Source organism: Electrophorus electricus, unplaced genomic scaffold (genome assembly GCF_041902795.1).
Source record: "Electrophorus electricus isolate QZ-2024a unplaced genomic scaffold, ASM4190279v1 Scaffold161, whole genome shotgun sequence".
NCBI classification, from domain to species: Eukaryota; Metazoa; Chordata; class Actinopteri; order Gymnotiformes; family Gymnotidae; genus Electrophorus; species Electrophorus electricus.
The window spans coordinates 37501-47500 of NW_027658442.1; the positions used below are offsets into that span (position 1 = coordinate 37501).

The 10000-nt window shown below is 53.7% G+C and overlaps 1 non-coding gene across 1 annotated transcript; it reads right to left on the reverse strand.

Moving 5' to 3' along the window:
• Positions 1–214: 214 nt before the first annotated feature.
• LOC145654816 (18S ribosomal RNA) lies at positions 215–2053 on the reverse strand. The gene has a single exon (XR_014121004.1). It is a non-coding gene; the product is annotated as an 18S ribosomal RNA (ribosomal RNA).
• Positions 2054–10000: the final 7947 nt, after the last annotated feature.

Genomic DNA, 10000 nt, shown 5'->3' on the forward strand with positions numbered 1-10000 from the left:
GGGGGTGCTGAAGGACGACGCGGAGGAAGAGGCGGAGGACGAGGAAGGGGTGGGAGGGACTAGGCTCCTCCTTTATGCCTTCTGTCCAGCCTGACCTGCAAGCGACCACGTGTAACAGCAACCCCGAAGACCCTTTCGACCCTGGGCCCCGACGCGGGGGGACGGCGAAGTCGAGGGGGTCGGGAGAGGAGGCACGCCGGACAGCGTTACCCGTTAATGATCCTTTCGCAGGTTCACCTACGAAAACCTTGTTACGACTTTTACTTCCTCTAGATAGTCAAGTTTGATCGACTTCTCGGCGCTCCGCCAAGGCCCGCGAGGAGCCCCGGCGGGGCCGATCCGAGGACCTCACTAAACCATCCGATCGGTAGTAGCGACGGGCGGTGTGTACAAAGGGCAGGGACTTAATCAACGCGAGCTTATGACCCGCGCTTACTGGGAATTCCTCGTTCATGGGGAATAATTGCAATCCCCAGTCCCCATCACGAATGGGGTTCAGCGGATTACCCGCACCTCTCGGTGTAGGGTAGGCACACGCTGATCCAACCATTGTGGCGCGCGTGCAGCCCCGGACATCTAAGGGCATCACAGACCTGTTATTGCTCCATCTCGCGTGGCTGAACGCCACTTGTCCCTCTAAGAAGTTTGACGCCGACCGCGGAGGGCCGCGTAACTATTTAGCATGCCGGAGTCTCGTTCGTTATCGGAATTAACCAGACAAATCGCTCCACCAACTAAGAACGGCCATGCACCACCACCCACAGAATCGAGAAAGAGCTATCAATCTGTCAATCCTTTCCGTGTCCGGGCCGGGTGAGGTTTCCCGTGTTGAGTCAAATTAAGCCGCAGGCTCCACTCCTGGTGGTGCCCTTCCGTCAATTCCTTTAAGTTTCAGCTTTGCAACCATACTCCCCCCGGAACCCACAGACTCGTGGTTTCCCTCACGCTGCCCGGCGGGTCATGGGAATAACGCCGCCGGATCGCGGGTCGGCATAGTTTACGGTCGGAACTACGACGGTATCTGATCGTCTTCGAACCTCCGACTTTCGTTCTTGATTAATGAAAACATTCTTGGCAAATGCTTTCGCTTTCGTCCGTCTTGCGCCGGTCCAAGAATTTCACCTCTAGCGGCGCAATACGAATGCCCCCGGCCGTCCCTCTTAATCATGGCCCTGGTTCAGGAAACCCACAAAATAGAACCGGAGTCCTATTCCATTATTCCTAGCTCAGGTATTCAGGCGAGAAGCGGGCCCGCTTTGAACACTCTAATTTTTTCAAAGTAAACGCTCCGAGCCCCGTCCGGACACCCAGCCAAGGGCATCCGGGGGGCACCGGGAGACAGGGTCTGAGACAGGCGGTGGCACGCCTCGCGGCGGACCGCCAGCCCACTCCCGACATCCAACTACGAGCTTTTTAACTGCAGCAACTTTAATATACGCTATTGGAGCTGGAATTACCGCGGCTGCTGGCACCAGACTTGCCCTCCAATGGGTCCTCACCCATGGGTTTAGGATACGCTCATTCCGATTACAGGGCCTCGAAAGAGACCTGTATCGTTATTTTTCGTCACTACCTCCCCGTGTCGGGAATGGGTAATTTGCGCGCCTGCTGCCTTCCTTGGATGTGGTAGCCGTTTCTCAGGCTCCCTCTCCGGAATCGAACCCTGATTCCCCGTTACCCGTGGTCACCATGGTAGCCGACTATGGTACCATCGAAAGTTGATAGGGCAGACATTCGAATGAGACGTCGCCGCCGCGGAGGGCGCGCGATCGGCCCGAGGTTATCTAGAGTCACCAAAGCGGCCGGGGGGCCCGAGCCCCCCGGATGGGTTTTGGGTCTGATAAATGCACGCATCCCCCGAAGGGTCAGCGCTCGTTTGCATGTATTAGCTCTAGAATTACCACAGTTATCCGAGTAACGTGTGGAGCGATCAAAGGAACCATAACTGATTTAATGAGCCATTCGCAGTTTCACTGTACCGGCCGTGTGCACTTAGACCTGCATGGCTTAATCTTTGAGACAAGCATATGTTACTGGCAGGATCAACCAGGTAGTTTGCACCGTGGTCTGGGATGAACCACGAGTGACATCCGCCTCCCCTTCCGGGGGCTAGGAAGCAGCGGGTTGTAAGTGCGTGCGCCGTCAGGTCCAGACGCCATACAGGGCTACCCAGGACAGCTTCCGCGGCCAGTGTAAACGTGCTCGCGCACCGCCCTCTGGCCTTCGGACGCCGACCTCTCACCTTGATGCAAAGCTGTCCCATCCGGTCATGCCCGCACCGTACCCCGTCCACCTCCTCCGGAGGTGCGGACGGCCGACTCCAGGTGCTTTCGGCGTTCCCTCTCTTCACGCCGTTTTGATTTTCGTGGGCCGCTGGTGGGGGGACAAGGGAAAGACCTCGTCGAATTCCCTCCCCCCTAGCCTCGCTCAACCTACGTTTCGTGATGTAACCAAGAAGAGTGATTCGTGGGCCCAGGTAGGTTTGAAGAGGAGGCCAACAAAGCAGGGCACTCCCTTCCTCCCAAACCACAGACACCAGTATAGGACAACTGAGTAGACAGACTGGCCGTCTGAGTCTCCCCCAGAGAGTTCTGGGATGGGTTACAAATAACCCCCACCCCCCATCAGAGGCTTGACCCGCTAGAACCAGGGAGGATCTGTCAAAACCGCTCTCCACATCAGAAGTTCTGGATCAGCCGGGGCTGGTCGGCAGACGTCCACCTAAGGCCGTGGCCTAACCCCGTGTGGGGGGATAGCGCTCGCACCCGTACACGTGGACACCCGCTCGTCAAATGGCTGGCTCCTCACTTACCGTAGGGGGAATGGTTTGCCTACCCCTGGCGGGTCTGGTACTCCACTCTACCAAACAAGGAAGCAACACACCAATAGACCCCTGCAACACCGGGCAGCTTTGGGCAGTGTCACTACACTCCTCCTTGTTCTTCACGTTCCTTCCGTAGTGATTTTTTTTTTTTTTTCGTGGCCATTGCCGTGCATGGCTTCCCCATCGCTTTGCATGCTCTCCATTGCCTCGTGCTGCTTCACCATTGGTCTCACCTGGAGACCGAAGCCGCTCTCCCAGTAACCCGATGGTACCTGGCCAGAAAACCCCGTGCCCGATTTCATCTAGGACAAGGGCCAAACCACAGACCGTGCCCGTCCAGGGTCAACCCCTGGTCGGACAGGCCTGGTGGGTCGATACCATGGATGTGGCAGGCCGACGAGAATCCACTGGTACATTTACAAACACGCCCACCCTGGTGGCATGGCTGTACGACCCATCGTCGAAGCACGCTGCGGCGGACTGAGCCATTGGATCCAGTTGCCTGGGCGTACACTCAGCCCAACAGACGCACTCGGGTCGGGGAGAGCAAAGCAGACTGTGTGCCTGGATGTGCCCACTTCCATAGGGGAATCGGCATGATGGTTCACTTAACCCGAGGAGGGCTCCCCTCGCGGGATAAGCACCCCCCTCGGGGGATGGGGGGGGGGGGGGGCATCCAGAGCACACCACTTTCCGGTAGGGGACAGGCGTTTGATCATGTGTCCGAGGGAGAGCTCCCCTTGCCGGCCGAACACCCCTCGGACTCCCCTTGGGCTTCCAGAGAACGCCACTGGATGAATTTAGTGCTTGGACCCCATTGATTCTCTTTGCTCTCCCATATACCCGACGGGACCTATTTGCAAAACCCCGTGCCAACCAGACCTCCAGGAAGGGGGCTGGCGGCTAACCATGCCCAGCAGGGTGCACCCTGGTCGGACACTTTGGGAGGGTCGAGAGCCTGGAAGTGCCACCCGGGGGAGTAATTCTGATTTCCGTTTTAATGCACTCAGGGACAGCCCGAGGACCTCTGTAGTGCACCTGAGGCGGACTGAGCCGTCGGGTCCAGGGGTCTGGAGTTCGGAACCTCCAGGGTTCACCTGGCTGTTCTCTTAGCCCGGCAGGGTGCACCCTGGTCGGACACTTTGGGAGGGTCGAGAGCCTGGATGTGCCACCCCGACGAGTAATGAGTTTTCCCTTCGTATCTCTTCCGGACCAGGTCCGATTCGCACGAAACTCGCTGGGCATGGCCAGGAGCGCCCCCTGCTGCCCACGCCACCGTCCCCGCGCTTCTACTCCCGAGGGCCGAGGAGACAGCGAAGCGTGGGTCGGGTCGCCTGCTTCCAGGGTCTCCCTGGTACTCTCCAGTCTCCCGAGTCCATCGGGTCCGACCTCGTATTTTTAGCCCAGACGGGGAATGAGAAAGGGGCCCCCGACCGCCCGAGGGCGGGCGCTCGCTTCTCAGCCTAGGAACGTCCGATTCCCACGAAACTTTTACGCCAGACGTTCCTGGCAGCGAGCGCGTTCAAAGGTGACCCGCGCTGCTTCTCTCCTCCCAAGGGCCGAAGAGATATTCGTCTTCAAACCCGACCGGCCCTGTGTTTGCCGCCCCGGCGGTTTTAAAAAATCATAGCGTAAAAACGGTGGGTGCGCTTCGCCTGCCGCTTGGACAGCGTTAAACGGCAGCCCCGGCTCTTTCCAAAGGGCCCTCAACCGACTTTCTGCTCCCAAGGAGCCCAGAGATATGAAACCGAAAAATCAAAACCCCGTGCCAACCAGACCTCCAGGAAGGGGGCTGGCGGCTAACCATGCCCGGCAGGGTGCACCCTGGTCGGACGCTTTGGGAGGGTCGAGAGCCTGGATGTGCCACCCCGACGAGTAATGAGTTTTCCCTTCGTATCTCTTCCGGACCAGGTCCGATTCGCACGAAACTCGCTGGGCATGGCCAGGAGCGCCCCCTGCTGCCCACGCCACCGTCCCCGCGCTTCTACTCCCGAGGGCCGAGGAGACAGCGAAGCGTGGGTCGGGTCGCCTGCTTCCAGGGTCTCCCTGGTACTCTCCAGTCTCCCGAGTCCATCGGGTCCGACCTCGTATTTTTAGCCCAGACGGGGAATGAGAAAGGGGCCCCCGACCGCCCGAGGGCGGGCGCTCGCTTCTCAGCCTAGGAACGTCCGATTCCCACGAAACTTTTACGCCAGACGTTCCTGGCAGCGAGCGCGTTCAAAGGTGACCCGCGCTGCTTCTCTCCTCCCAAGGGCCGAAGAGATATTCGTCTTCAAACCCGACCGGCCCTGTGTTTGCCGCCCCGGCGGTTTTAAAAAATCATAGCGTAAAAACGGTGGGTGCGCTTCGCCTGCCGCTTGGACAGCGTTAAACGGCAGCCCCGGCTCTTTCCAAAGGGCCCTCAACCGACTTTCTGCTCCCAAGGAGCCCAGAGATATGAAACCGAAAAATCAAAACCCCGTGCCAACCAGACCTCCAGGAAGGGGGCTGGCGGCTAACCATGCCCGGCAGGGTGCACCCTGGTCGGACGCTTTGGGAGGGTCGAGAGCCTGGATGTGCCACCCCGACGAGTAATGAGTTTTCCCTTCGTATCTCTTCCGGACCAGGTCCGATTCGCACGAAACTCGCTGGGCATGGCCAGGAGCGCCCCCTGCTGCCCAGGCCTGGCTCTGGGCCTGGGCACACTTCATTCACTTTGTACCTTTAAATCATACTACTACTACTACTACTACCACCAGAATTCCAGGGCCAAGAGGTCACACAGTCATACACAGCAAAGTAGCTCTGGGCCTGGGCACACTTCAAGAAGTTTGTCCCTTTATATAAGCCTAGAAATAGACTTCCAGGCCCAAGAGTTCAAACACATTCATGCCCAGCAAAGTAGCTCTGGGCCTGGGCACACTTCAATCACTTTGTGCCTTTAAATCATACTACTACTACCAGACTTCCAGGCCCAAGAGGTCAAACACAGTCATGCCCAGCAAAGTAGCTCTGGGCCTGGGCACACTTCATTCACTTTGTGCCTTTAAATCATACTACTACTACCACCAGAATTCCAGGGCCAAGAGGTCACACAGTCATACACAGCAAAGTAGCTCTGGGCCTGGGCACACTTCAAGAAGTTTGACCCTTTATATAAGCCTAGAAATAGACTTCCAGAGCCAAGAGGTCAAACACAGTCATGCACAGCAAAGTAGCTCTGGGCCTGGGCACACTTCAAGCACTTTGTGCCTTTAAATCATACTACTACTACTACTACTACTACTACTACTACTACCAGACTTCCAGGCCCAAGAGTTCAAACACATTCATGCCCAGCAAAGTAGCTCTGGGCCTGGGCACACTTCATTCACTTTGTGCCTTTAAATCATACTACTACTACCACCAGACTTCCAGGGCCAAGAGGTCAACCACAGTCATGCACAGCAAAGTAGCTCTGGGCCTGGGCACACTTCAAGATGTTTGACCCTTTATATAAGCCTAGAAATAGACTTCCAGGCCCAAGAGTTCAAACACATTCATGCCCAGCAAAGTAGCTCTGGGCCTGGGCACACTTCAATCACTTTGTGCCTTTAAATCATACTACTACTACCACCAGACTTCCAGGCCCAAGAGGTCAAACACAGTCATGCCCAGCAAAGTAGCTCTGGGCCTGGGCACACTTCAATCACTTTGTGCCTTTAAATCATACTACTACTACCACCAGACTTCCAGGCCCTGGAGGTCACACCTTCATGCCTAGCAAGGTTGCTTTACACCTGCGCACACTTCAGACCGTTTCACTCTTTTAATCCTTCAAAGTACCACATTTCCAGACCCAAGAGGTCACAGAATCATGCCCAGCAAAGTAGCTCTGGGCCTGGGCACACTTCAATCACTTTGTGCCTTTAAATCATACTACTACTACCAGACTTCCAGGCCCCAGAGGTCAAACACAGTCATGCCCAGCAAAGTAGCTCTGGGCCTGGGCACACTTCAAGAAGTTTGACTCTTTATATAAGCCTAGAAATAGACTTCCAGAGCCAAGAGGTCAAACACAGTCATGCACAGCAAAGTAGCTCTGGGCCTGGGCACACTTCATTCACTTTGTACCTTTAAATCATACTACTACTACCAGACTTCCAGGCCCAAGAGTTCAAACACATTCATGCCCAGCAAAGTAGCTCTGGGCCTGGGCACACTTCAATCACTTTGTGTCTTTAAATCATACTACTACTACCAGACTTCCAGGCCCCAGAGGTCAAACACAGTCATGCCCAGCAAAGTAGCTCTGGGCCTGGGCACACTTCAAGAAGTTTGACCCTTTATATAAGCCTAGAAATAGACTTTCAGGCCCAAGAGGTCAAACACAGTCATGCCCAGCAAAGTAGCTGTGGGCCTGGGCACACTTCATTCACTTTGTACCTTTAAATCATACTACTACTACTACTACTACTACTACTACTACTACTACTACTACTACCAGACTTCCAGGCCCAAGAGGTCAAACACAGTCATGCCCAGCAAAGTAGCTCTGGGCCTGGGCACACTTCAAGAAGTTTGACCCTTTATATAAGCCTAGAAATAGACTTCCAGGCCCAAGAGTTCAAACACATTCATGCCCAGCAAAGTAGCTCTGGGCCTGGGCACACTTCAATCACTTTGTGCCTTTAAATCATACTACTACTACCAGACTTCCAGGCCCCAGAGGTCAAACACAGTCATGCCCAGCAAAGTAGCTCTGGGCCTGGGCACACTTCAAGAAGTTTGACCCTTTATATAAGCCTAGAAATAGACTTCCAGAGCCAAGAGGTCAAACACAGTCATGCCCAGCAAAGTAGCTCTGGGCCTGGGCACACTTCAATCACTTTGTGCCTTTAAATCATACTACTACTACCACCAGACTTCCAGGCCCAAGAGGTCAAACACAGTCATGCCCAGCAAAGTAGCTCTGGGCCTGGGCACACTTCAATCACTTTGTGCCTTTAAATCATACTACTACTACCACCAGACTTCCAGGCCCTGGAGGTCACACCTTCATGCCTAGCAAGGTTGCTTTACACCTGCGCACACTTCAGACCGTTTCACTCTTTTAATCCTTCAAAGTACCACATTTCCAGACCCAAGAGGTCACAGAATCATGCCCAGCAAAGTAGCTCTGGGCCTGGGCACACTTCAATCACTTTGTGCCTTTAAATCATACTACTACTACCAGACTTCCAGGCCCCAGAGGTCAAACACAGTCATGCCCAGCAAAGTAGCTCTGGGCCTGGGCACACTTCAAGAAGTTTGACCCTTTATATAAGCCTAGAAATAGACTTCCAGAGCCAAGAGGTCAAACACAGTCATGCACAGCAAAGTAGCTCTGGGCCTGGGCACACTTCATTCACTTTGTACCTTTAAATCATACTACTACTACCAGACTTCCAGGCCCAAGAGTTCAAACACATTCATGCCCAGCAAAGTAGCTCTGGGCCTGGGCACACTTCAATCACTTTGTGTCTTTAAATCATACTACTACTACCAGACTTCCAGGCCCCAGAGGTCAAACACAGTCATGCCCAGCAAAGTAGCTCTGGGCCTGGGCACACTTCAAGAAGTTTGACCCTTTATATAAGCCTAGAAATAGACTTTCAGGCCCAAGAGGTCAAACACAGTCATGCCCAGCAAAGTAGCTGTGGGCCTGGGCACACTTCATTCACTTTGTACCTTTAAATCATACTACTACTACTACTACTACTACTACTACTACTACTACTACTACTACTACCAGACTTCCAGGCCCAAGAGGTCAAACACAGTCATGCCCAGCAAAGTAGCTCTGGGCCTGGGCACACTTCAAGAAGTTTGACCCTTTATATAAGCCTAGAAATAGACTTCCAGGCCCAAGAGTTCAAACACATTCATGCCCAGCAAAGTAGCTCTGGGCCTGGGCACACTTCAATCACTTTGTGCCTTTAAATCATACTACTACTACCAGACTTCCAGGCCCCAGAGGTCAAACACAGTCATGCCCAGCAAAGTAGCTCTGGGCCTGGGCACACTTCAAGAAGTTTGACCCTTTATATAAGCCTAGAAATAGACTTCCAGAGCCAAGAGGTCAAACACAGTCATGCCCAGCAAAGTAGCTCTGGGCCTGGGCACACTTCAATCACTTTGTGCCTTTAAATCATACTACTACTACCACCAGACTTCCAGGCCCAAGAGGTCAAACACAGTCATGCCCAGCAAAGTAGCTCTGGGCCTGGGCACACTTCAATCACTTTGTGCCTTTAAATCATACTACTACTACCACCAGACTTCCAGGCCCTGGAGGTCACACCTTCATGCCTAGCAAGGTTGCTTTACACCTGCGCACACTTCAGACCGTTTCACTCTTTTAATCCTTCAAAGTACCACATTTCCAGACCCAAGAGGTCACAGAATCATGCCCAGCAAAGTAGCTCTGGGCCTGGGCACACTTCAATCACTTTGTGCCTTTAAATCATACTACTACTACCAGACTTCCAGGCCCCAGAGGTCAAACACAGTCATGCCCAGCAAAGTAGCTCTGGGCCTGGGCACACTTCAAGAAGTTTGACCCTTTATATAAGCCTAGAAATAGACTTCCAGAGCCAAGAGGTCAAACACAGTCATGCACAGCAAAGTAGCTCTGGGCCTGGGCACACTTCATTCACTTTGTACCTTTAAATCATACTACTACTACCAGACTTCCAGGCCCAAGAGTTCAAACACATTCATGCCCAGCAAAGTAGCTCTGGGCCTGGGCACACTTCAATCACTTTGTGTCTTTAAATCATACTACTACTACCAGACTTCCAGGCCCCAGAGGTCAAACACAGTCATGCCCAGCAAAGTAGCTCTGGGCCTGGGCACACTTCAAGAAGTTTGACCCTTTATATAAGCCTAGAAATAGACTTTCAGGCCCAAGAGGTCAAACACAGTCATGCCCAGCAAAGTAGCTGTGGGCCTGGGCACACTTCATTCACTTTGTACCTTTAAATCATACTACTACTACTACTACTACTACTACTACTACTACTACTACTACTACCAGACTTCCAGGCCCAAGAGGTCAAACACAGTCATGCCCAGCAAAGTAGCTCTGGGCCTGGGCACACTTCAAGAAGTTTGACCCTTTATATAAGCCTAGAAATAGACTTCCAGGCCCAAGAGTTCAAACACATTCATGCCCAG